This window comes from Perca flavescens, unplaced genomic scaffold (genome assembly GCF_004354835.1).
Source record: "Perca flavescens isolate YP-PL-M2 unplaced genomic scaffold, PFLA_1.0 EPR50_1.1_unplaced_scaf_5, whole genome shotgun sequence".
Classification (NCBI taxonomy): Eukaryota; Metazoa; Chordata; class Actinopteri; order Perciformes; family Percidae; genus Perca; species Perca flavescens.
Genome location: NW_021166702.1, coordinates 29,257 through 53,511, shown reverse-complemented (window position 1 = coordinate 53,511; position 24,255 = coordinate 29,257). Strand labels below are relative to the sequence as shown.

The 24,255-nt window shown below is 46.0% G+C and overlaps 23 non-coding genes and 54 pseudogenes across 23 annotated transcripts; all 77 read right to left on the bottom strand.

Annotated features, from left to right (window-relative positions):
* Positions 1–124: 124 nt before the first annotated feature.
* LOC114551782 (5S ribosomal RNA) lies at positions 125–243 on the bottom strand. The gene has a single exon (XR_003692009.1). It is a non-coding gene; the product is annotated as a 5S ribosomal RNA (ribosomal RNA).
* Positions 244–349: 106 nt separating this feature from the next.
* LOC114551920 (5S ribosomal RNA) lies at positions 350–468 on the bottom strand. Its single transcript, XR_003692046.1, has one exon. It is a non-coding gene; the product is annotated as a 5S ribosomal RNA (ribosomal RNA).
* A 105-nt stretch (positions 469–573) lies between these two features.
* On the bottom strand, positions 574–690 carry LOC114551834 (uncharacterized; annotated as a pseudogene).
* A 107-nt stretch (positions 691–797) lies between these two features.
* On the bottom strand, positions 798–920 carry LOC114551914 (uncharacterized; annotated as a pseudogene).
* A 103-nt stretch (positions 921–1,023) lies between these two features.
* LOC114551819 (uncharacterized) lies at positions 1,024–1,143 on the bottom strand (annotated as a pseudogene).
* Positions 1,144–1,253: 110 nt separating this feature from the next.
* Positions 1,254–1,373, bottom strand: LOC114551965 (5S ribosomal RNA). Its single transcript, XR_003692070.1, has one exon. It is a non-coding gene; the product is annotated as a 5S ribosomal RNA (ribosomal RNA).
* A 104-nt stretch (positions 1,374–1,477) lies between these two features.
* LOC114551861 (uncharacterized) lies at positions 1,478–1,586 on the bottom strand (annotated as a pseudogene).
* A 105-nt stretch (positions 1,587–1,691) lies between these two features.
* LOC114551778 (5S ribosomal RNA) lies at positions 1,692–1,812 on the bottom strand. Its single transcript, XR_003692006.1, has one exon. It is a non-coding gene; the product is annotated as a 5S ribosomal RNA (ribosomal RNA).
* Positions 1,813–1,918: 106 nt separating this feature from the next.
* On the bottom strand, positions 1,919–2,037 carry LOC114551813 (5S ribosomal RNA). Its single transcript, XR_003692035.1, has one exon. It is a non-coding gene; the product is annotated as a 5S ribosomal RNA (ribosomal RNA).
* A 104-nt stretch (positions 2,038–2,141) lies between these two features.
* On the bottom strand, positions 2,142–2,262 carry LOC114551800 (5S ribosomal RNA). Its single transcript, XR_003692028.1, has one exon. It is a non-coding gene; the product is annotated as a 5S ribosomal RNA (ribosomal RNA).
* Positions 2,263–2,370: 108 nt separating this feature from the next.
* LOC114551817 (uncharacterized) lies at positions 2,371–2,487 on the bottom strand (annotated as a pseudogene).
* A 104-nt stretch (positions 2,488–2,591) lies between these two features.
* Positions 2,592–2,719, bottom strand: LOC114551933 (uncharacterized; annotated as a pseudogene).
* A 108-nt stretch (positions 2,720–2,827) lies between these two features.
* Positions 2,828–2,946, bottom strand: LOC114551810 (uncharacterized; annotated as a pseudogene).
* Positions 2,947–3,049: 103 nt separating this feature from the next.
* Positions 3,050–3,157, bottom strand: LOC114551906 (uncharacterized; annotated as a pseudogene).
* A 505-nt stretch (positions 3,158–3,662) lies between these two features.
* Positions 3,663–3,790, bottom strand: LOC114551898 (uncharacterized; annotated as a pseudogene).
* A 99-nt stretch (positions 3,791–3,889) lies between these two features.
* LOC114551811 (uncharacterized) lies at positions 3,890–4,008 on the bottom strand (annotated as a pseudogene).
* A 101-nt stretch (positions 4,009–4,109) lies between these two features.
* Positions 4,110–4,225, bottom strand: LOC114551917 (uncharacterized; annotated as a pseudogene).
* Positions 4,226–4,346: 121 nt separating this feature from the next.
* On the bottom strand, positions 4,347–4,466 carry LOC114551779 (5S ribosomal RNA). The gene has a single exon (XR_003692007.1). It is a non-coding gene; the product is annotated as a 5S ribosomal RNA (ribosomal RNA).
* Positions 4,467–4,570: 104 nt separating this feature from the next.
* LOC114551967 (5S ribosomal RNA) lies at positions 4,571–4,691 on the bottom strand. Its single transcript, XR_003692072.1, has one exon. It is a non-coding gene; the product is annotated as a 5S ribosomal RNA (ribosomal RNA).
* Positions 4,692–4,800: 109 nt separating this feature from the next.
* On the bottom strand, positions 4,801–4,919 carry LOC114551777 (5S ribosomal RNA). Its single transcript, XR_003692005.1, has one exon. It is a non-coding gene; the product is annotated as a 5S ribosomal RNA (ribosomal RNA).
* Positions 4,920–5,027: 108 nt separating this feature from the next.
* On the bottom strand, positions 5,028–5,149 carry LOC114551869 (uncharacterized; annotated as a pseudogene).
* A 168-nt stretch (positions 5,150–5,317) lies between these two features.
* LOC114551928 (uncharacterized) lies at positions 5,318–5,433 on the bottom strand (annotated as a pseudogene).
* Positions 5,434–6,441: 1,008 nt separating this feature from the next.
* LOC114551936 (uncharacterized) lies at positions 6,442–6,554 on the bottom strand (annotated as a pseudogene).
* A 358-nt stretch (positions 6,555–6,912) lies between these two features.
* On the bottom strand, positions 6,913–7,031 carry LOC114551908 (5S ribosomal RNA). Its single transcript, XR_003692045.1, has one exon. It is a non-coding gene; the product is annotated as a 5S ribosomal RNA (ribosomal RNA).
* A 107-nt stretch (positions 7,032–7,138) lies between these two features.
* LOC114551827 (uncharacterized) lies at positions 7,139–7,256 on the bottom strand (annotated as a pseudogene).
* A 104-nt stretch (positions 7,257–7,360) lies between these two features.
* Positions 7,361–7,481, bottom strand: LOC114551929 (uncharacterized; annotated as a pseudogene).
* A 121-nt stretch (positions 7,482–7,602) lies between these two features.
* On the bottom strand, positions 7,603–7,720 carry LOC114551887 (uncharacterized; annotated as a pseudogene).
* A 103-nt stretch (positions 7,721–7,823) lies between these two features.
* Positions 7,824–7,945, bottom strand: LOC114551882 (uncharacterized; annotated as a pseudogene).
* A 381-nt stretch (positions 7,946–8,326) lies between these two features.
* On the bottom strand, positions 8,327–8,445 carry LOC114551885 (uncharacterized; annotated as a pseudogene).
* Positions 8,446–8,775: 330 nt separating this feature from the next.
* Positions 8,776–8,893, bottom strand: LOC114551795 (5S ribosomal RNA). Its single transcript, XR_003692022.1, has one exon. It is a non-coding gene; the product is annotated as a 5S ribosomal RNA (ribosomal RNA).
* A 104-nt stretch (positions 8,894–8,997) lies between these two features.
* Positions 8,998–9,115, bottom strand: LOC114551931 (uncharacterized; annotated as a pseudogene).
* Positions 9,116–10,014: 899 nt separating this feature from the next.
* On the bottom strand, positions 10,015–10,132 carry LOC114551842 (uncharacterized; annotated as a pseudogene).
* A 108-nt stretch (positions 10,133–10,240) lies between these two features.
* LOC114551874 (uncharacterized) lies at positions 10,241–10,357 on the bottom strand (annotated as a pseudogene).
* A 337-nt stretch (positions 10,358–10,694) lies between these two features.
* On the bottom strand, positions 10,695–10,816 carry LOC114551918 (uncharacterized; annotated as a pseudogene).
* A 104-nt stretch (positions 10,817–10,920) lies between these two features.
* Positions 10,921–11,044, bottom strand: LOC114551939 (uncharacterized; annotated as a pseudogene).
* Positions 11,045–11,631: 587 nt separating this feature from the next.
* Positions 11,632–11,748, bottom strand: LOC114551858 (uncharacterized; annotated as a pseudogene).
* A 339-nt stretch (positions 11,749–12,087) lies between these two features.
* Positions 12,088–12,205, bottom strand: LOC114551879 (uncharacterized; annotated as a pseudogene).
* Positions 12,206–12,311: 106 nt separating this feature from the next.
* LOC114551888 (uncharacterized) lies at positions 12,312–12,431 on the bottom strand (annotated as a pseudogene).
* A 357-nt stretch (positions 12,432–12,788) lies between these two features.
* Positions 12,789–12,909, bottom strand: LOC114551776 (5S ribosomal RNA). The gene has a single exon (XR_003692004.1). It is a non-coding gene; the product is annotated as a 5S ribosomal RNA (ribosomal RNA).
* Positions 12,910–13,237: 328 nt separating this feature from the next.
* On the bottom strand, positions 13,238–13,364 carry LOC114551921 (uncharacterized; annotated as a pseudogene).
* A 112-nt stretch (positions 13,365–13,476) lies between these two features.
* On the bottom strand, positions 13,477–13,594 carry LOC114551870 (uncharacterized; annotated as a pseudogene).
* Positions 13,595–13,699: 105 nt separating this feature from the next.
* On the bottom strand, positions 13,700–13,817 carry LOC114551901 (uncharacterized; annotated as a pseudogene).
* A 330-nt stretch (positions 13,818–14,147) lies between these two features.
* LOC114551924 (uncharacterized) lies at positions 14,148–14,272 on the bottom strand (annotated as a pseudogene).
* A 105-nt stretch (positions 14,273–14,377) lies between these two features.
* On the bottom strand, positions 14,378–14,506 carry LOC114551925 (uncharacterized; annotated as a pseudogene).
* A 105-nt stretch (positions 14,507–14,611) lies between these two features.
* LOC114551937 (uncharacterized) lies at positions 14,612–14,734 on the bottom strand (annotated as a pseudogene).
* A 104-nt stretch (positions 14,735–14,838) lies between these two features.
* On the bottom strand, positions 14,839–14,957 carry LOC114551964 (5S ribosomal RNA). Its single transcript, XR_003692069.1, has one exon. It is a non-coding gene; the product is annotated as a 5S ribosomal RNA (ribosomal RNA).
* Positions 14,958–15,061: 104 nt separating this feature from the next.
* On the bottom strand, positions 15,062–15,180 carry LOC114551845 (uncharacterized; annotated as a pseudogene).
* Positions 15,181–15,765: 585 nt separating this feature from the next.
* Positions 15,766–15,883, bottom strand: LOC114551950 (5S ribosomal RNA). The gene has a single exon (XR_003692056.1). It is a non-coding gene; the product is annotated as a 5S ribosomal RNA (ribosomal RNA).
* A 109-nt stretch (positions 15,884–15,992) lies between these two features.
* LOC114551892 (uncharacterized) lies at positions 15,993–16,115 on the bottom strand (annotated as a pseudogene).
* A 139-nt stretch (positions 16,116–16,254) lies between these two features.
* LOC114551902 (uncharacterized) lies at positions 16,255–16,372 on the bottom strand (annotated as a pseudogene).
* Positions 16,373–16,474: 102 nt separating this feature from the next.
* LOC114551940 (uncharacterized) lies at positions 16,475–16,598 on the bottom strand (annotated as a pseudogene).
* Positions 16,599–16,952: 354 nt separating this feature from the next.
* On the bottom strand, positions 16,953–17,070 carry LOC114551900 (uncharacterized; annotated as a pseudogene).
* A 104-nt stretch (positions 17,071–17,174) lies between these two features.
* LOC114551853 (uncharacterized) lies at positions 17,175–17,295 on the bottom strand (annotated as a pseudogene).
* Positions 17,296–17,403: 108 nt separating this feature from the next.
* On the bottom strand, positions 17,404–17,533 carry LOC114551833 (uncharacterized; annotated as a pseudogene).
* A 101-nt stretch (positions 17,534–17,634) lies between these two features.
* Positions 17,635–17,752, bottom strand: LOC114551903 (uncharacterized; annotated as a pseudogene).
* A 102-nt stretch (positions 17,753–17,854) lies between these two features.
* LOC114551826 (uncharacterized) lies at positions 17,855–17,979 on the bottom strand (annotated as a pseudogene).
* Positions 17,980–18,101: 122 nt separating this feature from the next.
* On the bottom strand, positions 18,102–18,219 carry LOC114551794 (5S ribosomal RNA). The gene has a single exon (XR_003692021.1). It is a non-coding gene; the product is annotated as a 5S ribosomal RNA (ribosomal RNA).
* Positions 18,220–18,805: 586 nt separating this feature from the next.
* Positions 18,806–18,924, bottom strand: LOC114551971 (5S ribosomal RNA). Its single transcript, XR_003692076.1, has one exon. It is a non-coding gene; the product is annotated as a 5S ribosomal RNA (ribosomal RNA).
* A 799-nt stretch (positions 18,925–19,723) lies between these two features.
* Positions 19,724–19,840, bottom strand: LOC114551877 (uncharacterized; annotated as a pseudogene).
* Positions 19,841–19,941: 101 nt separating this feature from the next.
* On the bottom strand, positions 19,942–20,059 carry LOC114551935 (uncharacterized; annotated as a pseudogene).
* A 104-nt stretch (positions 20,060–20,163) lies between these two features.
* On the bottom strand, positions 20,164–20,282 carry LOC114551896 (uncharacterized; annotated as a pseudogene).
* Positions 20,283–20,390: 108 nt separating this feature from the next.
* LOC114551835 (uncharacterized) lies at positions 20,391–20,512 on the bottom strand (annotated as a pseudogene).
* A 105-nt stretch (positions 20,513–20,617) lies between these two features.
* On the bottom strand, positions 20,618–20,736 carry LOC114551973 (5S ribosomal RNA). Its single transcript, XR_003692078.1, has one exon. It is a non-coding gene; the product is annotated as a 5S ribosomal RNA (ribosomal RNA).
* A 111-nt stretch (positions 20,737–20,847) lies between these two features.
* LOC114551960 (5S ribosomal RNA) lies at positions 20,848–20,966 on the bottom strand. Its single transcript, XR_003692065.1, has one exon. It is a non-coding gene; the product is annotated as a 5S ribosomal RNA (ribosomal RNA).
* A 370-nt stretch (positions 20,967–21,336) lies between these two features.
* Positions 21,337–21,457, bottom strand: LOC114551876 (uncharacterized; annotated as a pseudogene).
* A 103-nt stretch (positions 21,458–21,560) lies between these two features.
* Positions 21,561–21,680, bottom strand: LOC114551957 (5S ribosomal RNA). The gene has a single exon (XR_003692063.1). It is a non-coding gene; the product is annotated as a 5S ribosomal RNA (ribosomal RNA).
* A 121-nt stretch (positions 21,681–21,801) lies between these two features.
* LOC114551930 (uncharacterized) lies at positions 21,802–21,923 on the bottom strand (annotated as a pseudogene).
* A 106-nt stretch (positions 21,924–22,029) lies between these two features.
* On the bottom strand, positions 22,030–22,157 carry LOC114551911 (uncharacterized; annotated as a pseudogene).
* Positions 22,158–22,261: 104 nt separating this feature from the next.
* LOC114551897 (5S ribosomal RNA) lies at positions 22,262–22,380 on the bottom strand. Its single transcript, XR_003692044.1, has one exon. It is a non-coding gene; the product is annotated as a 5S ribosomal RNA (ribosomal RNA).
* Positions 22,381–22,484: 104 nt separating this feature from the next.
* Positions 22,485–22,603, bottom strand: LOC114551884 (5S ribosomal RNA). Its single transcript, XR_003692042.1, has one exon. It is a non-coding gene; the product is annotated as a 5S ribosomal RNA (ribosomal RNA).
* Positions 22,604–22,729: 126 nt separating this feature from the next.
* LOC114551883 (uncharacterized) lies at positions 22,730–22,861 on the bottom strand (annotated as a pseudogene).
* Positions 22,862–22,962: 101 nt separating this feature from the next.
* Positions 22,963–23,081, bottom strand: LOC114551956 (5S ribosomal RNA). Its single transcript, XR_003692062.1, has one exon. It is a non-coding gene; the product is annotated as a 5S ribosomal RNA (ribosomal RNA).
* A 108-nt stretch (positions 23,082–23,189) lies between these two features.
* On the bottom strand, positions 23,190–23,311 carry LOC114551893 (uncharacterized; annotated as a pseudogene).
* Positions 23,312–23,416: 105 nt separating this feature from the next.
* Positions 23,417–23,536, bottom strand: LOC114551836 (uncharacterized; annotated as a pseudogene).
* Positions 23,537–23,640: 104 nt separating this feature from the next.
* On the bottom strand, positions 23,641–23,759 carry LOC114551809 (uncharacterized; annotated as a pseudogene).
* Positions 23,760–23,864: 105 nt separating this feature from the next.
* Positions 23,865–23,982, bottom strand: LOC114551961 (5S ribosomal RNA). Its single transcript, XR_003692066.1, has one exon. It is a non-coding gene; the product is annotated as a 5S ribosomal RNA (ribosomal RNA).
* Positions 23,983–24,088: 106 nt separating this feature from the next.
* LOC114551881 (uncharacterized) lies at positions 24,089–24,209 on the bottom strand (annotated as a pseudogene).
* Between the last annotated feature and the right edge of the window lie 46 nt (positions 24,210–24,255).

The following is a 24,255-nucleotide window of genomic DNA, read 5'->3' as shown; positions in this document are numbered from 1 at the left end:
AAGGTGGTATGGACGTAAGCAATTAGAACAGGTGAACACAAGCTATTTAAAGATGGTAAAATGCAATTACACGTGTGGTATAAAGAAGGAGCAGAGCCCCTGCTGTTGTAAAATGGAAATAAAAAGCTTACAGCACCGGGTATTCCCAGGCAGTCTCCCATCCAAGTACTGACCCGCCCCTACCCTGCTTAGCTTCCGAGATCAGACGAGATCGGGCGTGTTCAAGGTGGTATGGACGTAAGCACAATTAGAACAGGTGAACACAAGCTATTTAAAGATGGTAAAATGCAATTACACGTGTGGTATAAAGAAGGAGCAGAGCCCCTGCTGTTGTAAAATGGAAATAAAAAGCTTACAGCACCGGGTATTCCCAGGCAGTCTCCCATCCAAGTACTGACCCGGCCCTACCCTGCTTAGCTTCCGAGATCAGACGAGATCGGGCGTGTTCAAGGTGGTATGGACGTAAGCAATTAAAACAGGTGAACACAAGCTATTTAAAGATGGTAAAATGCAATTACACGTGTGGTATAAAAGAAGAGAGCAGAGCCCTGCTGTTGAAAAATGTAAATAAAAAGCTTACAGCACCGGTATTCCCAGGCAGTCTCCCATCCAAGTACTGACCCGGCCCTACCCTGCTTAGCTTCCGAGATCAGACGAGATCGGGCGTGTTCAGGTGGTATGGACGTAAGCAATTAGAACAGGTGAACACAAGCTATTTAAAGATGGTAAAATGCAATTACACGTGTGGTATAAAGAAGGAGCAGAGCCCCTGCTGTTGTTGTAAAATGGAAATAAAAAAGCTACAGCACCGGGTATTCCCAGGCAGTCTCCCATCCAAGTACTGACCCGGCCCTACCCTGCTTAGCTTCCGCTTCCGATCAGACGAGATCGGGCGTGTTCAGGGTGGTATGGACGTAAGCAATTAAAACAGGTGAACACAAGCTATTTAAAGATGGTAAAATGCAATTACACGTGGTATAAAGAAGGAGCAGAGCCCCTGCTGTTGTTGAAATGGAAATAAAAAGCTTACAGCACCGGTATTCCCAGGCAGTCTCCCATCCAAGTACTGACCCGGCCCTACCCTGCTTAGCTTCCGAGATCAGACGAGAGATCGGGCGTGTTCAAGGTGGTATGGACGTAAGCAATTAGAACAGGTGAACACAAGCTATTTAAAGATGGTAAAATGCAATTACACGTGTGGTATAAAAAAGGAGCAGAGCCCCTGCTGTTGTAAAATGTAAATGGAAATAAAAAGCTTACAGCACCGGGTATTCCCAGGCAGTCTCCCATCCAAGTACTGACCCGGCCCTACCCTGCTTAGCTTCCGAGATCAGACGAGATCGGGCGTGTTCAAGGGTGGTATGGACGTAAGCAATTAGAACAGGTGAACACAAGCTATTTAAAGATGGTAAAATGCAATTACACGTGTGGTATAAAGAAGGAGCAGAGCCCCTGCTGTTGTAAAATGGAAATAAAAAGCTTACAGCACCGGGTATTCCCAGGCAGTCTCCCATCCAAGTACTGACCCGGCCCTACCCTGCTTAGCTTCCGAGATCGGGCGTGTTCAGGGTGGTATGGACGTAAGCAATTAAAACAGGTGAACACAAGCTATTTAAAGATGGTAAAATGCAATTACACGTGTGGTATAAAGAAGGAGCAGAGCCCCTGCTGTTGTAAAATGGAAATAAAAAAGCTTACAGCACCACGGGTATTCCCAGGCAGTCTCCCATCCAAGTACTGACCCGGCCCTACCCTGCTTAGCTTCCGAGATCAGACGAGATCGGGCGTGTTCAAGGTGGTATGGACGTAAGCAATTAGAACAGGTGAACACAAGCTATTTAAAGATGGTAAAATGCAATTACACGTGTGGTATAAAGAAGGAGCAGAGCCCCTGCTGTTGTTGTAAAATGAAATAAAAAGCTTACAGCACCGGGTATTCCCAGGCAGTCTCCCATCCAAGTACTGACCCGGCCCTACCTTGCTTAGCTTCCGAGATCAGACGAGATCGGGCGTGTTCAAGGTGGTATGGACGTAAGCAATTAGAACAGGTGAACACAAGCTATTTAAAGATGGTAAAATGCAATTACACGTGTGGTATAAAGAAGGAGCAGAGCCCCTGCTGTTGTAAAATGGAAATAAAAAGCTTACAGCACCGGGTATTCCCAGGCAGTCTCCCATCCAAGTACTGACCCGGCCCTACCCTGCTTAGCTTCCGAGATCAGATCAGAGATCGGGCGTGTTCAAGGTGGTATGGACGTAAGCAATTAGAAACAGGTGAACACAAGCTATTTAAAGATGGTAAAATGCAATTACACGTGTGGTATAAAGAAGGAGCAGAGCCCCTGCTGTTGTAAAATGGAAATAAAAAAAAGCTTAGCACCGGGTATTCCCAGGCAGTCTCCCATCCAAGTACTGACCCGGCCCTACCCTGCTTAGCTTCCGAGATCAGACGAGATCGGGCGTGTTCAGGGTGGTATGGACGTAAGCAATTAAAACAGGTGAACACAAGCTATTTAAAGATGGTAAAATGCAATTACACGTGGTGGTAAAAAAAGGAGCAGAGCCCCTGCTGTTGTAAAATGGAAATAAAAAGCTTACAGCACAGCGGGGTATTCCCAGGCAGTCTCCCATCCAAGTACTGACCCGGCCCTACCCTTGCTTAGCTTCCGAGATCAGATCAGAGAGATCGGGCGTGTTCAAGGGTGGTATGGACGTAAGCAATTAAAACAGGTGAACACAAGCAAGCTATTTAAAGATGGTAAAATGCAATTACACGTGTGGTATAAAGAAGGAGCAGAGCCCCTGCTGTTGTAAAATGGAAATAAAAAGCTTACAGCACCACCGGTTCCCAGGCAGTCTCCCATCCAAGTACTGACCCGGCCCTACCCTGCTTAGCTTCCGAGATCAGACGAGATCGGGCGTGTTCAAGGTGGTATGGACGTAAGCAATTAGAACAGGTGAACACAAGCTATTTAAAGATGATAAATGCAATTACACGTGTGGTATAAAGAAGGAGCAGAGCCCCTGCTGTTGTAAAATGGAAATAAAAAGCTTACAGCACCGGTATTCCCAGGCAGTCTCCCATCCAAGTACTGACCCGGCCCTACCCTGCTTAGCTTCCGAGATCAGGCGTGTTCAGGGTGGTATGGACGTAAGCAATTAGAACAGGTGAACACAAGCTATTTAAAGATGGTAAAATGCAATTACACGTGTGGTATAAAGAAGGAGCAGAGCCCCTGCTGTTGTTGAAAATAGAATAAAAAAAAACAGCACCGGGTATTCCCAGGCAGTCTCCCCCATCCAAGTACCGACCTACCCTACCTTGCTTCTTCCAGATCAGACAGATCTCCCAGGTGAACACAAGCTATTTAAAGATGGTAAAATGCAATTACACGTGTGGTATAAAGAAGGAGCAGAGCCCTGCTGTTGTAAAATGGAAATAAAAAGCTTACAGCACCGGGTATTCCCAGGCAGTCTCCCATCCAAGTACTGACCCGCCCTACCTTGCTTAGCTTCCGAGATCAGGGCGTGTTCAAGGTGGTATATGGACGTAAGCAATTAGAACAGGTGAACACAAGCTATTTAAAAAGATGGTAAAATGCAATTACACGTGTGGTATAAAGAAGGAGCAGAGCCCCCTGTTGTTGTAAATGGAAATAAAAAGCTTACAGCACCGGGTATTCCCAGGCAGTCTCCCATCCAAGTACTGACCCGACCCGCCCTACCTTGCTTAGCTTAGCTTCCGAGATCAGACGAGATCGGGCGTGTTCAAGGTGGTATGGACGTAAGCAATTAAAACAGGTGAACACAAGCTATTTAAAGATGGTAAAATGCAATTACACGTGGTATAAAAAAGGAGAGAGCCCCTGCTGTTGTAAAATGGAAATAAAAAAAACAGCACCGGGTATTCCCAGGCAGTCTCCCATCCAAGTACTGACCCGGCCCTACCTTGCTTAGCTTCCGAGATCAGACGAGATCGGGCGTGTTCAAGGTGGTATGGACGTAAGCAATTAAAACAGGTGAACACAAGCTATTTAAAGATGGTAAAATGCAATTACACGTGGTATAAAAGAAGGAGCAGAGCCCCTGCTGTTGTAAAAAAAATAAAAAGCTTACAGCACCGGTATTCCCAGGCAGTCTCCCATCCAAGTACTGACCCGCCCCTACCCCTTAGCTTCCGAGATCAGATGAGATCGGGCGTGTTCAGGGTGGTATGGACGGAAGCAATTAGAACAGGTGAACAAAGAAAGATGGTAAAAACAAGCTATTTAAAGATGGTAAAATGCAATTACACGTGTGGTATAAAGAAGGAGCAGAGCCCCTGCTGTTGTAAAATGGAAATAAAAAGCTTACAGCACCGGGTATTCCCAGGCAGTCTCCCATCCAAGTACTGACCCGGCCCTACCCTTGCTTAGCTTCCGAGATCAGACGAGATCGGGCGTGTTCAGGGTGGTATGGACGTAAGCAATTAAAACAGGTGAACACAAGCTATTTAAAGATGGTAAAATGCAATTACACGTGTGGTATAAAGAAGGAGCAGAGCCCCTGCTGTTGTAAAATGGAAATAAAAAGCTTACAGCACCGGGTATTCCCAGGCAGTCTCCCATCCAAGTACTGACCCGGCCCTACCCTGCTTAGCTTCCGAGATCAGACGAGAGATCGGGCGTGTTCAGGGTGGTATGGACGTAAGCAATTAAAAGGTAACAGGTGAACACAAGCTATTTAAAGATGGTAAAATGCAATTACACGTGTGGTATAAAGAAGGAGCAGAGCCCCTGCTGTTGTAAAATGGAAATAAAAAGCTTACAGCACCGGGTATTCCCAGGCAGTCTCCCATCCAAGTACTGACCCGGCCCTACCCTGCTTAGCTTCCGAGATCAGACGAGATCGGGCGTGTTCAGGGTGGTATGGACGTAAGCAATTAAAACAGGTGAACACAAGCTATTTAAAGATGGTAAAATGCAATTACACGTGTGGTATAAAGAAGGAGCAGAGCCCCTGCTGTTGTAAAATGTAGAAATAAAAAAAGCTTACAGCACCGGGTATTCCCAGGCAGTCTCCCATCCAAGTACTGACCCGGCCCTACCCTGCTTAGCTTCCATCCAGATCAGACGAGATCGGGCGTGTTCAGGGTGGTATGGACGTAAGCAATTAGAACAGGTGAACACAAGCTATTTAAAGATGGTAAAATGCAATTACAAGGTAAAAAGAACAAAAAAATGGTAAAAAAACAATTAAAGATGGCAGTGTTAAAGAAGGAGTTGAAAAAAAATGTAAAAGAAAGCAGAGCCCCTGCTGTTGTAAAATGGAAATAAAAAGCTTACAGCACCGGTATTCCCAGGCAGTCTCCCATCCAAGTACTGACCCGCCCTACCCTGCTTAGCTTCCGAGATCAGACGAGATCGGGCGTTCAGGTTCAGTATGGACGTAAGCAATTAAAACAGGTGAACACAAGCTATTTAAAGATGGTAAAATGCAATTACAAACGTGGTAAAAAAGGAGGTATAAAGAGGAGCAGAGCCCTGTTGTAAAATGTAAATAAAAAAAACAGCACCGGGTATTCCCAGGCAGTCTCCCATCCAAGTACTGACCCGCCCCTACCTGCTTAGCTTCCGAGATCAGACTTCCGAGATCAGACGAGATGTTCAGGGTGGTATGGTATGGCAATTAGAACAGGTGAACACAAGCTATTTAAAGATGGTAAAAGATGGTAAAATGCAATTACACGTGTGGTATAAAGAAGGAGCAGAGCCCCTGCTGTTGTAAAATGGAAATAAAAACAAGGCAGAGCCCCTGCTGTGTTGTAAAATGGAAATAAAAAGCTTACAGCACCGGGTATTCCCAGGCAGTCTCCCATCCAAGTACTGACCCGCCCTACCCCTTAGCTTCCGAGATCAGATCAGATCAGGAAGATGGGCGTGTTCAAGGTGGTATGGACGTAAAAATTAGAACAGGTGAACACAAGCTATTTAAAGATGGTAAAATGCAATTACACGTGTGGTATAAAGAAGGAGCAGAGCCCCTGCTGTTGTAAAATGAAAATAAAAAAGCTTAGCACCGGTATTCCCAGGCAGTCTCCCATCCAAGTACTGACCCCGCCCTAGCTTAGCTTCCCAGATCCCAGTGTTCAAGGTGGTACCCCACCCAATTACAGGTGAACACAAGCTATTTAAAGATGGTAAAATGCAATTACACGTGTGGTATAAAGAAGGAGCAGAGCCCCTTCGGATCAGCACAGGTTTCCCAGGCAGTCTCCCATCCAAGTACTGGCCCTACCTTGCTTATTCCGGATCAGACGAGATCAGGGCGTGTTCAAGGTGGTATGGACAAAGCAATTAGAACAGGTGAACACAAGCTATTTAAAGATGGTAAAATGCAATTACACGTGTGGTATAAAGAAGGAGCAGAGCCCCTGCTGTTGTTGAAATGGTAATAAAAAAAAGCTTACAGCACCGGGTATTCCCAGGCAGTCTCCCATCCAAGTACTGACCCGGCCCTACCTTGCTTTCCTTCAGAGATCAGATCGGGCGGTTCAAGGGTGGTATGGACGAAGCAATTAGAACAGGTGAACACAAGCTATTTAAAGATGGTAAAATGCAATTACAAATGTGGTATAAAGAAGGAGCAGAGCCCCTGCTGTTGTGTAATGGAAATAAAAAAAAGCTACAGCACCGGGTATTCCCAGGCAGTCTCCCATCCAAGTACTGACCCGGCCCTACCCCCTACCCTGCTCTTCCGAGATCAGCTTCCGAGATCAGACGAGATCGGGCGTTCAGGGTGGTATGGACGTAAGCAATTAGAACAGGTGAACACAAGCTATTTAAAGATGGTAAAATGCAATTACACGTGTGGTATAAAAGAAGGAGCAGAGCCCTGCTGTTGTAAAAAAAGGAAATAAAAAAAAAAAGCAAAAGCTTACAGCACCGGGTATTCCCAGGCAGTCTCCCATCCAAGTACTGACCCGGCCCTACCCTGCTTAGCTTCCGAGATCAGACGAGATCGGGCGTGTTCAAGGTGGTATGGACGTAAGCAATTAGAACAGGTGAACACAAGCTATTTAAAGATGGTAAAATGCAATTACACGTGTGGTATAAAGAAGGAGCAGAGCCCCTGCTGTTGTTGTAAAATGGAAATAAAAAGCTTACAGCACCGGTATTCCCAGGCAGTCTCCCATCCAAGTACTGACCCGGCCCTACCCTGCTTAGCTTCCGAGATCAGACGAGATCGGGCGTGTTCAGGTTGGTAAGGCCTTAAGCAGTTAAAACAGGTGAACACAAGCTATTTAAAGATGGTAAAATGCAATTACACGTGTGGTATAAAGAAGGAGCAGAGCCCTGCTGTTGTAAAATGGAAAATAAAAAGCTTACAGCACCGGGTATTCCCAGGCAGTCTCCCATCCAAGTACTGACCCGGCCCTACCCTTTAGCTTCCGAGATCAGCTTCCGAGATTCGGGCGTGTTCAGGGTGGTATGGACGTAAGCAATTAAAACAGGTGAACACAAGCTATTTAAAGATGGTAAAATGCAATTACACGTGGTATAAAAAGAAGGAAAATGCAGAGCCCCTGCTGTTGTAAAAGGAGAAGCCCCTGCTGTTGTAAAATTAAAAGCACACCGGTATTCCCAGGCAGTCTCCCATCCAAGTACTGACCCGGCCCTACCCTGCTTAGCTTCCGAGATCAGACGAGATCGGGCGTGTTCAAGGTGGTATGGGACGTTAAAATTAGAACAGGTGAACACAAGCTATTTAAAGATGGTAAAATGCAATTACACGTGTGGTATAAAGAAGGAGCAGAGCCCCTGCTGTTGTAAAATGTAAATAAAAAAAAACAGCACCGGGTATTCCCAGGCAGTCTCCCATCCAAGTACTGACCCGGCCCCCCTACCCTGCTTAGCTTCCGAGATCAGACGAGATCGGGCGTGTTCAGGGTGGTATGGACGTAAGCAATTAGAACAGGTGAAACACAAGCTATTTAAAGATGGTAAAATGCAATTACACGTGTGGTATAAAGAAGGAGCAGAGCCCCCTGCTGTTGTAAAATGGAAATAAAAAAATACAGCACCGGGTATTCCCAGGCAGTCTCCCATCCAAGTACTGACCCGGCCCTACCCCAGCTTAGCTTCCCAGATCAGATCCCATCAGGTATTCAGGTCAGGCAGTATGGGGGGTTAAAGCAAGACCGACAGGTGAACATCAAGCCCTATTTAAAGATGGGTGGTAAAAATTAAAACAGGTGAACACAAGCTATTTAAAGATGGTAAAATGCAATTACACGTGTGGTATAAAGAAGGAGCAGAGCCCCTGCTGTTGTAAAATGGAAATAAAAAGCTTACAGCACCGGGTATTCCCAGGCAGTCTCCCATCCAAGTACTGACCCGCCCCTACCTTGCTTAGCTTCCGAGATCAGACGAGATCGGGCGTGTTCAAGGTGGTATGGACGGACGTAAGCAATTAAACAGGTGAACACAAGCTATTTAAAGATGGTAAAATGCAATTACACGTGTGGTATAAAGAAGGAGCAGAGCCCTGCTGTTGTTGTGGAAATAAAAAGCTTACAGCACCGGTATTCCCAGGCAGTCTCCCATCCAAGTACTGACCCCCCCTACCTGCCCTGCTTCCGAGATCAGATCAGATCAGGGCGTGTTCAGGGTGGTATGGACGTAAGCAATTAAAAACAGGTGAACACAAGCTATTTAAAGATGGTAAAATGCAATTACACGTGTGGTATAAAAATTAAGGAGCAGAGCCCCAGAGCTGTTGTAAAATGGAAATAAAAGCTTACAGCACCGGGTATTCCCAGGCAGTCTCCCATCCAAGTACTGACCCGGCCCTACCCTGCTTAGCTTCCGAGATCAGACGAGATCGGGCGTGTTCAGGTGGTATGGACGTAAGCAATTAGAACAGGTGAACACAAGCTATTTAAAGATGGTAAAATGCAATTACACGTGTGGTATAAAGAAGGAGCAGAGCCCCTGCTGTTGTAAAATGGAAATAAAAAGCTTACAGCACAAGGTATTCCCAGGCAGTCTCCCATCCAAGTACTGACCCGGCCCTACCCTGCTTAGCTTCCGAGATCAGACGAGATCAGGCGTGTTCAAGGGTGGTATGGAAAAGGAGGAGCAATTAGAAACAGGTGAACACAAGCTATTTAAAGATGGTAAAATGCAATTACACGTGTGGTATAAAGAAGGAGCAGAGCCCCTGCTGTTGTAAAATGGAAATAAAAAGCTTACAGCACCGGGTATTCCCAGGCAGTCTCCCATCCAAATAAAGAAGGAAAAGAGCCCTGCTGTTGTAAAATGGAAATAAAAAGCTTACAGCACCGGTATTCCCAGGCAGTCTCCCATCCAAGTATCCAGTACCCATGCCCTCAGGGGCCTGGTAAAAGCCCAGGTGAACCCTTTTAAAGATGGTAAAATGCAATTCCAAGATCAGATGGTAAAGATTCAGAGCCCCTGCTGTTGTAAAATGAAATAAAAAGTTACAGGGTATTCCCAGGCAGTCTCCCATCCAAGTACTGACCCGGCCCTAAGCTTCCGAGATCAACAGATCAGGCGAACAAGCAATTAAAACAGGTGAACACAAGCTATTTAAAGATGGTAAAATGCAATTACACGTGGTGGTAAAAGAAGGAGCAGAGCCCCTGCTGTTGTAAAATGGAAATAAAAAAAGCTTACAGCACCGGGTATTCCCAGGCAGTCTCCCATCCAAGTACTGACCCGGCCCTACCCTGCTTAGCTTCCGAGATCAGATCCTTAGCTTCAAGGTGAGATCAGATCAAACAGGTGAACACAAGCTATTTAAAGGTGGTTCAATTAAATGTGGTATGGATAAGAGCCCCCCTGCTGTTGTAAAATGGAAATTAAACAGGCAATCCAAGGTGAAAAATTTAAAAAAAAAGATGGTAAAATTAAAACAGGTGAACACAAGCTATTTAAAAATGGTAAAAAAGCAATTACACGTGGTATAAAGAAGGAGCAGAGCCCCTGCTGTTGTTGTAAAATGGAAATAAAAAGCTTACAGCACCGGGTATTCCCAGGCAGTCTCCCATCCAAGTACTGACCCGGCCCTACCCTGCTTAGCTTCCGATCAGACGAGATCGGGCGTGTTCAGGGTGGTATGGGACGTAAGCAATTAGAACAGGTGAACACAAGCTATTTAAAGATGGTAAAATGCAATTACAATGTGGTATAAAAGAAGAAGGAGCAGAGCCCCTGCTGTTGTAAAATGGAAAATAAAAAGCTTACAGCACCGGTATTCCCAGGCAGTCTCCCATCCAAGTACTGACCCGGCCCTACCCTGCTTAGCTTCCGAGATCAGACGAGATCGGGCGTGTTCAGGGTGGTATGGACGGAGCAATTAAAACAGGTGAACACAAGCACAAGCTTAAAGATGGTAAAATGCAATTACACGTGTGGTATAAAGAAGGAGCAGAGCCCCCCTGCTGTTGTAAAATGGAAATAAAAAAAAACAGCACCGGGTATTCCCAGGCAGTCTCCCATCCAAGTACTGACCCGCCCTACCCTTGCTTAGCTTCCGAGATCAGACGAGATCAGGCGTGTTCAGGTGGTATGGACGTAAGCAATTAAAACAGGTGAACACAACATTTAAAGATGGTAAAGATGGTAAAATGCAATTACACGTGGTATAAAAAGGAAGCAGAGCCCCTGCTGTTGTAAAATGGAAATAAAAAAAAACAGCACCACCGGTATTCCCAGGCAGTCTCCCATCCAAGTACTGACCCGGCCCTACCTTGCTTAGCTTCCGAGATCAGAGATCAGATCGGGGGCGTGTTCAAGGTGGTATGGACGTAAGCAATTAGAACAGGTGAACACAAGCTATTTAAAGATGGTAAAATGCAATTACACGTGTGGTATAAAAAAGGAGCAGAGCCCCTGCTGTTGTAAAATGGAAATAAAAAGCTTACAGCACCGGTATTCCCAGGCAGTCTCCCATCCAAGTACTGACCCGGCCCTACCCCTGCTTAGCTTCCGAGATCAGACGAGATCAGGGCGGGCGTGTTCAGGGTGGTATGGACGGATAAAATTAAAACAGGTGAACACAAGCTATTTAAAGATGGTAAAATGCAATTACACGTGTGGTATAAAGAAGGAGCAGAGCCCCTGTTGTAAAATGGAAAATAAAAAGCTTACAGCACCGGGTATTCCCAGGCAGTCTCCCATCCAAGTACTGACCCCAGGCCCCCATCCACCCTGCTTACCTTGCTTAGCTTCCGAGATCAGACGAGATCGGGCGTTCAGGGTGGGGTGGGACGTAAAGCAATTAAAACAGGTGAACACAAGCTATTTAAAGATGGTAAAATGCAATTACACGTGTGGTATAAAGAAGGAGCAGAGCCCCTGCTGTTGTAAAAAATGGAAAAAAAAAAGCAGCACCACCGGTATTCCCAGGCAGTCTCCCATCCAAGTACTGACCCGGCCCTACCCTGCTTAGCTTCCGAGATCAGATCTCCCATCCAAGGCGTGTTCAGGGTGGTATGGACGTAAGTGTTCAATTAGGACAGGTTAGAACAGGTGAACACAAGCTATTTAAAGATGGTAAAATGCAATTACACGTGTGGTATAAAGAAGGAGCAGAGCCCCTGCTGTTGTAAAAAATGGAAATAAAAAAGCTTAGCACCACCGGTATTCCCAGGCAGTCTCCCATCCAAGTACTGACCCGGCCCTACCCTGCTTAGCTTCCGAGATCAGACGAGATCGGGCGTGTTCAAGGTGGTATGGACGTAAGCAATTAGAACAGGTGAACACAAGCTATTTAAAGATGGTAAAATGCAATTACAATTACGTGTGGTATAAAGAAGGAGCAGAGCCCCTGCTGTTGTAAAATGGAAATAAAAAAAACAGCACCGGGTATTCCCAGGCAGTCTCCCATCCAAGTACTGACCCGCCCCCCCCCCTTAGCTTCCGAGATCAGACGAGATCAGGCGTGTTCAGGGTGGTAAGGTGGTATGGACGTAGCAATTAAAACAGGTGAACACAAGCTATTTAAAGATGGTAAAATGCAATTAATTACACGGTATAAAGAAGGAGGAGCAGAGCCCCTGCTGTTGTAAAATGGAAAATAAAAAGCTTACAGCACCGGGTATTCCCAGGCAGTCTCCCATCCAAGTACTGACCCGGCCCTACCCTGCTTAGCTTCCGAGATCAGACGAGATCGGGCGTGTTCAGGTGGTATGGACGTGGACGCAATTAAAACAGGTGAACACAAGCTATTTAAAGATGGTAAAATGCAATTACACGTGTGGTATAAAGAAGGAGCAGAGCCCCTGCTGTTGTAAAATGGAAATAAAAAGCTTACAGCACCGGGTATTCCCAGGCAGTCTCCCATCCAAGTACTGACCCGGCCCTACCCTGCTTAGCTTCCGAGATCAGACGAGATCGGGCGTGTTCAGGTCAGGTATGGACGGAAGGGTAATTAAAACAGGTGAACACAAGCTATTTAAAGATGGTAAAATGCAATTACAAAAGATGGTAAGGAAGAAGGAGCAGAGCCCCTGTTGTTGTGTAAAAAAAAAACAGCACCGGGTATTCCCAGGCAGTCTCCCATCCAAGTACTGACCCGGCCCCCCTTCCCAGCTTCCCATCCAATCAGACCGGCCCTACCTTAGCTTCCGAGATCAGCTTCCGAGATCAGGGTTCAGGGTGGTTCAGGGTGGTATGGACGTAGCAATTAAACAGGTGAAACAAGCTATTTAAAGATGGTAAAATGCAATTACACGTGGTATAAAAGAGGAGAGAGCCCCCTGCTGTTGTAAAATGGAAATAAAAAGCTTACAGCACCGGGTATTCCCAGGCAGTCTCCCATCCAAGTACTGACCCGGCCCTACCCTGCTTAGCTTCCGAGATCAGACGAGATCGGGATCGTGTTCAAGGTGGTATGGACGTAAGCAATTAAAACAGGTGAACACAAGCTATTTAAAGATGGTAAAATGCAATTACACGTGTGGTATAAAGAAGGAGCAGAGCCCCTGCTGTTGTAAAATGGAAATAAAAATTACAAAGCACCGGTATTCCCAGGCAGTCTCCCATCCAAGTACTGACCCGCCCCCCCCTTGCTTAGCTTCCGAGATCAGATCAGATCGGGCGGTTCAGGGTGGTATGGGTATGTAAGCAATTAAAACAGGTGAACACAAGCTATTTAAAGATGGTAAAATGCAATTACACGTGTGGTATAAAGAAGGAGCAGAGCCCCTGCTGTTGTAAAAAATAAATAAAAAAAGCTACAGCACCGGGTATTCCCAGGCAGTCTCCCATCCAAGTACTGACCCGCCCCTACCTTGCTTAGCTTCCGAGATCAGACGAGATCAGGCGAGATCGGGTGTTCAAGGTGGTATGGACGTAAGCAATTAAAACAGGTGAACACAAGCTATTTAAAGATGGTAAAATGCAATTACAATTGGTATAAAAAGAAGGAGCAGAGCCCCTGCTGTTGTAAAATGGAAATAAAAAGCTTAAATAAAAGCACCACCGGTATTCCCAGGCAGTCTCCCATCCAAGTACTGACCCGGCCCTACCCTGCTTAGCTTCCGAGATCAGACGAGATCGGGCGTGTTCAGGGTGGTATGGACGTAAGCAATTAAAACAGGTGAACACAAGCTATTTAAAGATGGTAAAATGCAATTACACGTGTGGTATAAAGAAGGAGCAGAGCCCCTGCTGTTGTAAAATGGAAAATAAAAAGCTTACAGCACCGGGTATTCCCAGGCAGTCTCCCATCCAAGTACTGACCCGCCCCTACCTTGCTTAGCTTCCGAGATCAGACGAGATCGGATTGTTCAGGGTGGTATGGACGTAAGCAATTAGAACAGGTGAACACAAGCTATTTAAAGATGGTAAAATGGTAAAATGCAATTACACGTGTGGTATAAAGAAGGAGCAGAGCCCCTGCTGTTGTAAAAAAATGAAATAAAAAGCTTACAGCACCGGGTATTCCCAGGCAGTCTCCCATCCAAGTAAAAAGCTTGGTTCCGAGAAAATGAGATCAAAAGGGTGGTAAGGGTTAGCAAAGAACAGGAAAACAAGCTGTTTAAAGATGGTAAAATGCAATTACAAGATGTGGTATAAAATTAAGGAGCAGAGCCCCTGATGGTAAAATGTTGTGGGTAAAATGGAGCAATGTAAAAAAAAAGCTTACAGCACCGGGTATTCCCAGGCAGTCTCCCATCCAAGTACTGACCCGGCCCTACCCTGCTTAGCTTCTTCCGAGATCAGACGATCAGATCGGGCGTGTTCAGGGTGGTATGGACGTGGAGCAATTAAAACAGGTGAACACAAGCTATTTAAAGATGGTAAAATGCAATTACACGTGTGGTATAAAGAAGGAGCAGAGCCCCTGCTGTTGTAAAATGGAAATAAAAAGCTTACAGCACCGGGTATTCCCAGGCAGTCTTCCATCCAAGTACTGACCCGGCCCTACCCTCCTTAGCTTCCGAGATCAGACCGAGATCGGGCGTGTTCAGGGTGTTCAGGGTGGTATGGACGTAAAGCAATTAGAACAGGTGAACACAAGCTATTTAAAGATGGTAAAATGCAATTACACGTGTGGTATAAAGAAGGAGCAGAGCCCCTGCTGTTGTAAAATGGAAATAAAAAGCTTACAGCACCGGTATTCCCAGGCAGTCTCCCATCCAAGTACTGACCCGACCCGCCCTACCCTGCTTAGCTTCCGAGATCAGACGAGATCGGGATCGTGTTCAAGTGGTATGGACGTAAGCAATTAGAACAGGTGAACACAAGCTATTTAAAGATGGTAAAATGCAATTACACGTGTGGTATAAAGAAGGAGCAGAGCCCCTGCTGTTGTAAAATGGAAATAAAAAGCTTACAGCACCGGGTATTCCCAGGCAGTCTCCCATCCAAGTACTGACCCGGCCCTACCCTGCTTAGCTTCCGAGATCAGACGAGATCGGGCGTGTTCAAGGTGGTATGGACGTGAGCAATTAGAACAGGTGAACAACAAGCTATTTAAAGATGGTAAAATGCAATTACACGTGTGGTATAAAAGAAGGAGCAGAGCCCCTGCTGTTGTTGTGGAAATAAAAAGCTTACAGCACCGGGTATTCCCAGTTAGTCTACCATCCAAGTACTGACCCGGCCCTACCCAGCTTAGCTTCCGAGATCAGACGAGATCGGGCGTGTTAAGGGTGGTATGGACGTGAGCAATTAATTAAAAGGTGAACACAAACACAATTTATTTAAAGATGGTAAAATGCAATTACACGTGTGGTATAAAGAAGGAGCAGAGCCCCTGCTGTTGTAAAATGGAAATAAAAAGCTTACAACCGGTATTCCCCAGGCAGTCTCCCATCCAAGTACTGACCCGCCCTACCCTGCTTAGCTTCCGAGATCAGACGAGATCAGGCTTAGAGTTCAGATCAGTGGTTCAAGGTGGTATGGACGTAAGCAATTAAAACAACAGAACACAAGCTATTTAAAGATGGTAAAATGCAATTACAATGTGGTATAAAGAAGGAGCAGAGCCCCTGCTGTTGTAAAATGTAAATAAAAAAACAGCACCGGGTATTCCCAGGCAGTCTCCCATCCAAGTACTGACCCGGCCCTACCCAAGTACCCCTTAGCTTCCTAGATCAGACAGAGATCAGGCGTGTTCAGGGTGTTCAGGGTGGTATGGACGTAAGCAATTAAAACAGGTGAACACAAGCTATTTAAAGATGGTAAAATGCAATTACACGTGTGGTATAAAGAAGGAGCAGAGCCCCTGCTGTTGTAAAATGGAAATAAAAAAAGCTTACAGCACCGGTATTCCCAGGCAGTCTCCCATCCAAGTACTGACCCGGCCCTACCCTGCTTAGCTTCCGAGATCAGACGAGATCGGGCGTGTTCAGGGTGGTATGGACGTAAGCAATTTAAAACAGGTGAACACAAGCTATTTAAAGATGGTAAAATGCAATTACACGTGTGGTATAAAGAAGGAGAGCAGCCCCTGTTGTTGTTGTAAAATGGAAAATAAAAAGCTTACAGCACCGGGTATTCCCAGGCAGTCTCCCATCCAAGTACTGACCCGGCCCTACCCTGCTTAGCTTCCTTCCCAGATCAGACGAGATCGGGCGTGTTCAAGGTGGTATGGACGTAAGCAATTAAAACAGGTGAACACAAGCTATTTAAAGATGGTAAAATGCAATTACAAGACGTGGGTATAAAGAAGGAAAGAAGAGCCCCTGCTGTTGTAAAAAATGCAATGAAGGAGCAGAGCCCCTGCTGTTGAAAAATAAAAAGCTTACAGCACCGGTATTCCCAGGCAGTCTCCCATCCAAGTACTGACCCGCCCTACCCTTGCTTAGCTTCCGAGATCAGACGAGATCGGGCGTGTTCAGGGTGGTAAGGCCGGAAGCAATTAAAACAGGTGAACACAAGCTATTTAAAGATGGTAAAATGCAATTACACGTGTGGTATAAAGAAGGAGCAGAGCCCCTGCTGTTGTAAAATGGAAATAAAAAACACAGCACCGGGTATTCCCAGGCAGTCTCCCATCCAAGTACTGACCCCAGCCCTACCCCTGCTTAGCTTCCGAGATCAGACGAGAGATCAGGCGTGTTCAAGGGTGGTATGGACGTAAGCAATTAAACAGGTGAACACAAGCTATTTAAAGATGGTAAAATGCAATTACAAGTGTGGTAAAAGAAGGAGGTAGAGCCCCTGCTGTTGTAAAAGCAGAGCCCCTGGAAATGGAAAAAAAAAACAGCACCGGGTATTCCCAGGCAGTCTCCCATCATCCAAGTACTGACCCGCCCTACCCCCCCTTGCTTAGCTTCCGAGATCAGACGAGATCGAGATCGGGCGTGTTCAGGGTGGTATGGACGGAAGCAATTAAAACAGGTGAACACAAGCTATTTAAAGATGGTAAAATGCAATTACACGTGTGGTATAAAGAAGGAGCAGAGCCCCTGCTGTTGTTGTAAATGGAAAATAAAAAGCTTACAGCACCGGTATTCCCAGGCAGTCTCCCATCCAAGTACTGACCCGGCCCTACCCCCTGCTTAGCTTCCGAGATCAGACGAGATCGGGCGTTCAAGGTGGTATGGACGTAAGCAATTAAAACAGGTGAACACAAGCTATTTAAAGATGGTAAAAAATGCAATTACAAAATGTGGTATAAAGAAGGAGCAGAGCCCCTGCTGTTGTGTTGTAAATAAAAAATTACAGCACCGGGTATTCCCAGGCAGTCTCCCATCCAAGTACTGACCCGGCCCCCTACCTTGCTTAGCTTCCGAGATCAGACGAGATCGGGCGTGTTCAGGGTGGTATGGACGTAAGCAATTAAAACAGGTGAACACAAGCTATTTAAAGATGGTAAAATGCAATTACACGTGTGGTATAAAGAAGAAGGAGCAGAGCCCCTGCTGTTGTAAAATGTAAAATAAAAAGCTTACAGCACCGGGTATTCCCAGGCAGTCTCCCATCCAAGTACTGACCCGGCCCTACCCTGCTTAGCTTCCGAGATCAGACGAGATCGGGCAGATGAGATCAGGGTTCAGGGTGGTATGGACGTAAGCAATTAAAACAGGTGAACACAAGCTATTTAAAGATGGTAAAATGCAATTACACGTGTGGTATAAAGAAGGAGCAGAGCCCCTGCTGTTGTAAAATGGAAATAAAAAAACAGCACCGGGTATTCCCAGGCAGTCTCCCATCCAAGTACTGACCCGCCCTACCCTGCTTAGCTTCCGAGATCAGACGAGATCAGGCGTGTTCAGGGTGGTATGGACGTAAGCAATTAAAACAGGTGAACACATATTTAAAAGATGGTAAAATGCAATTACACGTGTGGTATAAAGAAGGAGCAGAGCCCCTGCTGTTGTAAAATGGAAATAAAAAGCTTACAGCACCGGGTATTCCCATTCCCAGGCAGTCTCCCATCCAAGTACTGACCCGGCCCTACCTTGCTTAGCTTCCGAGATCAGACGAGATCGGGCGTGTTCAAGGTGGTATGGACGTAAGCAATTAGAACAGGTGAACACAAGCTATTTAAAGATGGTAAAATGCAATTACAATTAAACAGTGGTATAAAGAAGGTAAAATGCAGAGCCCCCCAGAGCCCCTGTTTGTAAAATGGAAATAAAAAGCTTACAGCACCGGGTATTCCCAGGCAGTCTCCCATCCAAGTACTGACCCGGCCCTACCCTGCTTAGCTTCCGAGATCAGACGAGATCGGGCGTGTTCAGGTGGTATGGACGTAAGCAATTAGAACAGGTGAACACAACACACAAGCTATTTTTAAAGATGGTAAAATGCAATTACACGTGTGGTATAAAGAAGGAGCAGAGCCCCTGCTGTTGTAAAAAATAAAAAAAAACAGCACCGGGTATTCCCAGGCAGTCTCCCATCCAAGTACTGACCCGCCCTACCCTGCTTAGCTTCCGAGATCAGACGAGATCAGGCGGTTCAGTTCAGGTGGTATGGACGTAAAGCAATTAAAACAGGTGAACACAAGCACAAAAGATGGTAAAATGCAAAATACATTACACGTGGTATAAAGAAGGAGCAGAGCCCCTGCTGTTGTAAAATGGAAATAAAAAGCTTACAGCACCGGGTATTCCCAGGCAGTCTCCCCCATCAGTCAAGTATCCAAGTACTGACCCGCCCTACCCTGCCTTAGCTTCCGAGATCAGATCAGATCAGATCGGGATCGGTTCAAGGTGGTGGTGGACGTAAGCAATTAGAACAGGTGAACACAAAGCTATTTAAAGATGGTAAAATGCAATTACACGTGTGTGTATAAAGAAGGAGCAGAGCCCCTGCTGTTGTAAAATGGAAATAAAATAAAAAGCTTACAGCACCGGGTATTCCCAGGCAGTCTCCCATCCAAGTACTGACCCGGCCCTACCCTGCTTAGCTTCCGAGATCAGACGAGATCGGGCGTGTTCAGGGTGGTATGGACGTAAGCAATTAAAACAGGTGAACACAAGCTATTTAAAGATGGTAAAATGCAATTACAAAATGTGGTATAAAGAAAAAAAGCAGAGCCCCTGCTGTTGTAAAATGGAAATAAAAAGCTTACAGCACCGGGTATTCCCAGGCAGTCTCCCATCCAAGTACTGACCCCCAGGCCCCCATCCAAGTACTGACCCGCCCTTGCTTAGCTTCCAGATCAGACGAGATCGGGCGTGTTCAGGGTGGTATGGACGTAAGCAATTAAAACAGGTGAACACAAGCTATTTAAAGATGGTAAAATGCAATTACACGTGTGGTATAAAGAAGGAGCAGAGCCCCGGCTGTTGTAAAATGGAAATAAAAAAAGCACACGGGTATTCCCAGGCAGTCTCCCATCCAAGTACTGACCCCGGCCCTACCTTGCTTACCCTAGCTTCCGGATCAGATTCAGGGGCGTGTTCAAGGTGGTATGGACGTGGAAGCAATTAAAACAACAGGTGAACACAAGCTATTTAAAGATGGTAAAATGCAATTACACGTGTGGTATAAAGAAGGAGCAGAGCCCCTGCTGTTGTAAAATGGAAATAAAAAAACACAGCACCGGGTATTCCCAGGCAGTCAGTCATCCATCCAGGTACGGACCCGGCCCTACCCTGCTTAGCTTCCAAGATCAGATGTGTTCAGGGTAGTATGGACGTAAGCAATTAAAACAGGTGAACACAAGCTATTTAAAGATGGTAAAATGCAATTACATTTAAAGATGGTATAAAGAAAAGGAGGAGAGCCCTGCTGTTGTAAAATGGAAAAAAAAAAGCTTACAGCACCGGGTATTCCCAGGCAGTCTCCCATCCAAGTACTGACCCGCCCTACCTGCTTAGCTTCCGAGATCAGACGAGATCGGGCGTGTTCAAGGTGGTATGGACGTAAGCAATTAGAACAGGTGAACACAAGCTATTTAAAGATGGTAAAATGCAATTACACGTGTGGTATAAAGAAGGAGCAGAGCCCCTGCTGTTGTAAAATGGAAATAAAAAAAAAGCACCGGGTATTCCCAGGCAGTCTCCCATCCAAGTACTGACCCGCCCCTACCTGCTTAGCTTCCGAGATCAGACGAGATCGGGCGTGTTCAAGGTGGTATGGACGTAAGCAATTAAAACAGGTGAACACAAGCTATTTAAAGATGGTAAAATGCAATTACACGTGTGGTATAAAGAAGGAGCAGAGCCCCTGCTGTTGTAAAATGGAAATAAAAAGCTTACAGCACCGGGTATTCCCAGGCAGTCTCCCATCCAAGTACTGACCCGGCCCTACCCTGCTTAGCTTCCAGATCAGACGAGATCGGGCGGTTCAAGGGGTGGTATGGACGTAAGCAATTAGAACAGGTGAACACAACACAAGCTTTTAAAGATGGTAAAATGCAATTACACGTGTGGTATAAAGAAGGAGCAGAGCCCCTGCTGTTGTAAAATGGAAATAAAAAGCTTACAGCACCGGGTATTCCCAGGCAGTCTCCCATCCAAGTACTGACCCGGCCCTACCCTGCTTAGCTTCCGAGATCAGACGAGATCGATCGGGTTGTTCAGGGTGGTATGGACGTAAGCAATTAAAACAGGTGAACACAAGCTATTTAAAGATGGTAAAATGCAATTACACGTGTGGTATAAAGAAGGAGCAGAGCCCCTGCTGTTGTTGAAATGGAAAATAAAAGCTTACAGCACCGGGTATTCCCAGGCAGTCTCCCATCCAAGTACTGACCCGCCCCTACCCTGCTTAGCTTCCGAGATCAGACGAGATCGGGCGTGTTCAGGGTGGTATGGACGTAAGCAATTAGAACAGGTGAACACAACACAAGCTATTTAAAGATGGTAAAATGCAATTACACGTGTGGTATAAAGAAGGAGCAGAGCCCCTGCTGTTGTAAAATGGAAATAAAAAAAGCTTACAGCACCGGGTATTCCCAGGCAGTCTCCCATCCAAGTACTGACCCGGCCCTACCCTGCTTAGCTTCCGAGATCAGACGAGATCGGGCGTGTTCAGGGTGGTATGGACGTAAGCAATTAGAACAGGTGAACACAAGCTATTTAAAGATGGTAAAATGCAATTACACGTGGTAAAAAGGAGGAGAGCCTGTTGTTGTAAATGGAAAATAAAAAAAAGCTAAAGCACCGGTATTCCCCAGGCAGTCTCCCATCCAAGTACTGAAAAAGCCCAGCCCGGGGTATTCCCAGGCAGTCTCCTTCCAAGTACTTCCCGATCAGACCTGCTTAGCTTCCGAGATCAGACGAGATCGGGCGTGTTCAAGGTGGTATGGACGTAAGCAATTAGAACAGGTGAACACAAGCTATTTAAAGATGGTAAAATGCAATTACACGTGGTGGTATAAAGAAGGAGCAGAGCCCCTGCTGTTGTAAAAAAATAAAAAAAAAAGCTACAGCACCGGGTATTCCCAGGCAGTCTCCCATCCAAGTACTGACCCGGCCCTACCCTGCTTAGCTTCCGAGATCAGATCAGAGATCGGGCGTGTTCAAGGTGGTATGGACGTAAGCAATTAAAACAGGTGAACACAAGCTATTTAAAGATGGTAAAATGCAATTACACGTGTGGTATAAAGAAGGAGCAGAGCCCCTGCTGTTGTAAAATGAAATAAAAAGCTTACAGCACCAGGTATTCCCAGGCAGTCTCCCATCCAAGTACTGACCCGGCCCTACCCTGCTTAGCTTCCGAGATCAGACGAGATCGGGCGTGTTCAGGGGTGGTATGGACGTAAGCAATTAAAACAGGTGAACACAAGCTATTTAAAGATGGTAAAATGCAATTACACGTGTGGTATAAAAAGAGGAAAGCAGAGCCCCTGCTGTTGTTGAGCCCCTGCTGTTGTAAAATGGAAAATAAAAAGCAGCACCGGGTATTCCCAGGCAGTCTCCCATCCAAGTACTGACCCGGCCCGCCCTACCTGCTTAGCTTCCGAGATCAGACGAGATCGGGCGTGTTCAGGGTGGTATGGACGTAAGCAATTAAAACAGGTGAACACAAGCTATTTAAAGATGGTAAAATGCAATTACACGTGTGGTATAAAGAAGGAGCAGAGCCCCTGCTGTTGTTGTAAATGGAAATAAAAAGCTTACAGCACCGGGTATTCCCAGGCAGTCTCCCATCCAAGTACTGACCCGCCCCTACCCTGCTTAGCTTCCGAGATCAGACGAGATCGGGCGTGTTCAAGGTGGTATGGGTGGTATGGACGTAAGCAATTAAAACAGGTGAACACAAGTTATTTAAAGATGGTAAAATGCAATTACACGTGTGGTATAAAGAAGGAGCAGAGCCCCTGCTGTTGTAAAATGGAAATAAAAAGCTTACAGCACCGGGTATTCCCAGGCAGTCTCCCATCCAAGTACTGACCCGGCCCTACCCTGCTTAGCTTCCGAGATCAGACGAGATCGGGCGTGTTCAAGGTGGTATGGACGTAAGCAATTAGAACAGGTGAACACAAGCTATTTAAAGATGGTAAAATGCAATTACACGTGTGGTATAAAGAAGGAGCAGAGCCCCTGCTGTTGTAAAATGGAAATAAAAAGCTTACAGCACCGGGTATTCCCAGGCAGTCTCCCATCCAAGTACTGACCCGGCCCTACCCTGCTTAGCTTCCGAGATCAGACGAGATCGGGCGTGTTCAAGGTGGTATGGACGTAAGCAATTAGAACAGGTGAACACAAGCTATTTAAAGATGGTAAAATGCAATTACATTTAAAAGATGGTAAAATGCAATGTGGTAAAAAAAGAAGGAGCAGAGCCCCTGCTGTTGTAAAATGGAAATAAAAAGCTTACAGCACCGGGTATTCCCAGGCAGTCTCCCATCCAAGTACTGACCCGCCCCTACCCTGCTTAGCTTCCGAGATCAGACCTGAGATCAGATCGAGATCGGGCGTGTTCAGGGTGGTATGGACGTAAGCAATTAAAACAGGTGAACACAAGCTATTTAAAGATGGTAAAATGCAATTACACGTGTGGTATAAAGAAGGAGCAGAGCCCCCTGTTGTAAAATGGAAATAAAAAATTACAGCACCGGGTATTCCCAGGCAGTCTCCCATCCAAGTACTGACCCGGCCCTACCCTGCTTAGCTTCCGAGATCAGACGAGATCGGGCGTGTTCAGGGTGGTATGGACGTAAGCAATTAGAACAGGTGAACACAAGCTATTTAAAGATGGTAAAATGCAATTACATTACGTGGTATAAAGAAGGAGCAGAGCCCCTGCTGTTGTTGTAAAATGGAAATAAAAAGCTTACAGCACCGGGTATTCCCAGGCAGTCTCCCATCCAAGTACTGACCCGCCCTACCCTGCTTAGCTTCCGAGATCAGACGATCAGATCGGGGCGTGTTCAGGGTGGTATGGACGTAAGCAATTAAAACAGGTGAAACACAAGCTATTTAAAGATGGTAAAATGCAATTACACGTGTGGTATAAAGAAGGAGCAGAGCCCCCCTGTTGTAAAATGGAAAATAAAAAGCTTACAGCACCGGTATTCCCAGGCAGTCTCCCATCCAAGTACTGACCCGGCCCTACCTTGCTTAGCTTCCGAGATCAGACGAGAGATCGGGCGTGTTCAGGGTGGTATGGACGTAAGCAATTAGAACAGGTGAACACAAGCTATTTAAAGATGGTAAAATGCAATTACACGTGGTATAAAAAGAAGGAGCAGAGCCCCTGCTGTTGTAAAATGGAAATAAAAAGCTTACAGCACCGGGTATTCCCAGGCAGTCTCCCATCCAAGTACTGACCCGGCCCTACCCTGCTTAGCTTCCGAGATCAGACGAGATCGGGCGTGTTCAAGGTGGTATGGACGTGGACGTAAGCAATTACAGGTGAACACAAGCTATTTAAAGATGGTAAAATGCAATTACACGTGGTATAAAAAAGGAGCAGAGCCCCTGCTGTTGTAAAATGGAAATAAAAAGCTTACAGCACCGGTATTCCCAGGCAGTCTCCCATCCAAGTACTGACCCGGCCCTACCCTGCTTAGCTTCCGAGATCAGACGAGATCGGGCGTGTTCAAGGTGGTATGGACGTAAGCAATTAAAACAGGTGAACACAAGCTATTTAAAGATGGTAAAAAATGCAATTACACGTGTGGTATAAAGAAGGAGCAGAGCCCCTGCTGTTGTAAAATGGAAATAAAAAGCTTACAGCACCGGTATTCCCAGGCAGTCTCCCATCCAAGTACTGACCCGCCCTACCCTGCTTAGCTTCCGAGATCAGACGAGATCGGGCGGGCGTGTTCAAGGTGGTATGGACGTAAGCAATTAGAACAGGTGAACACAAGCTATTTAAAGATGGTAAAATGCAA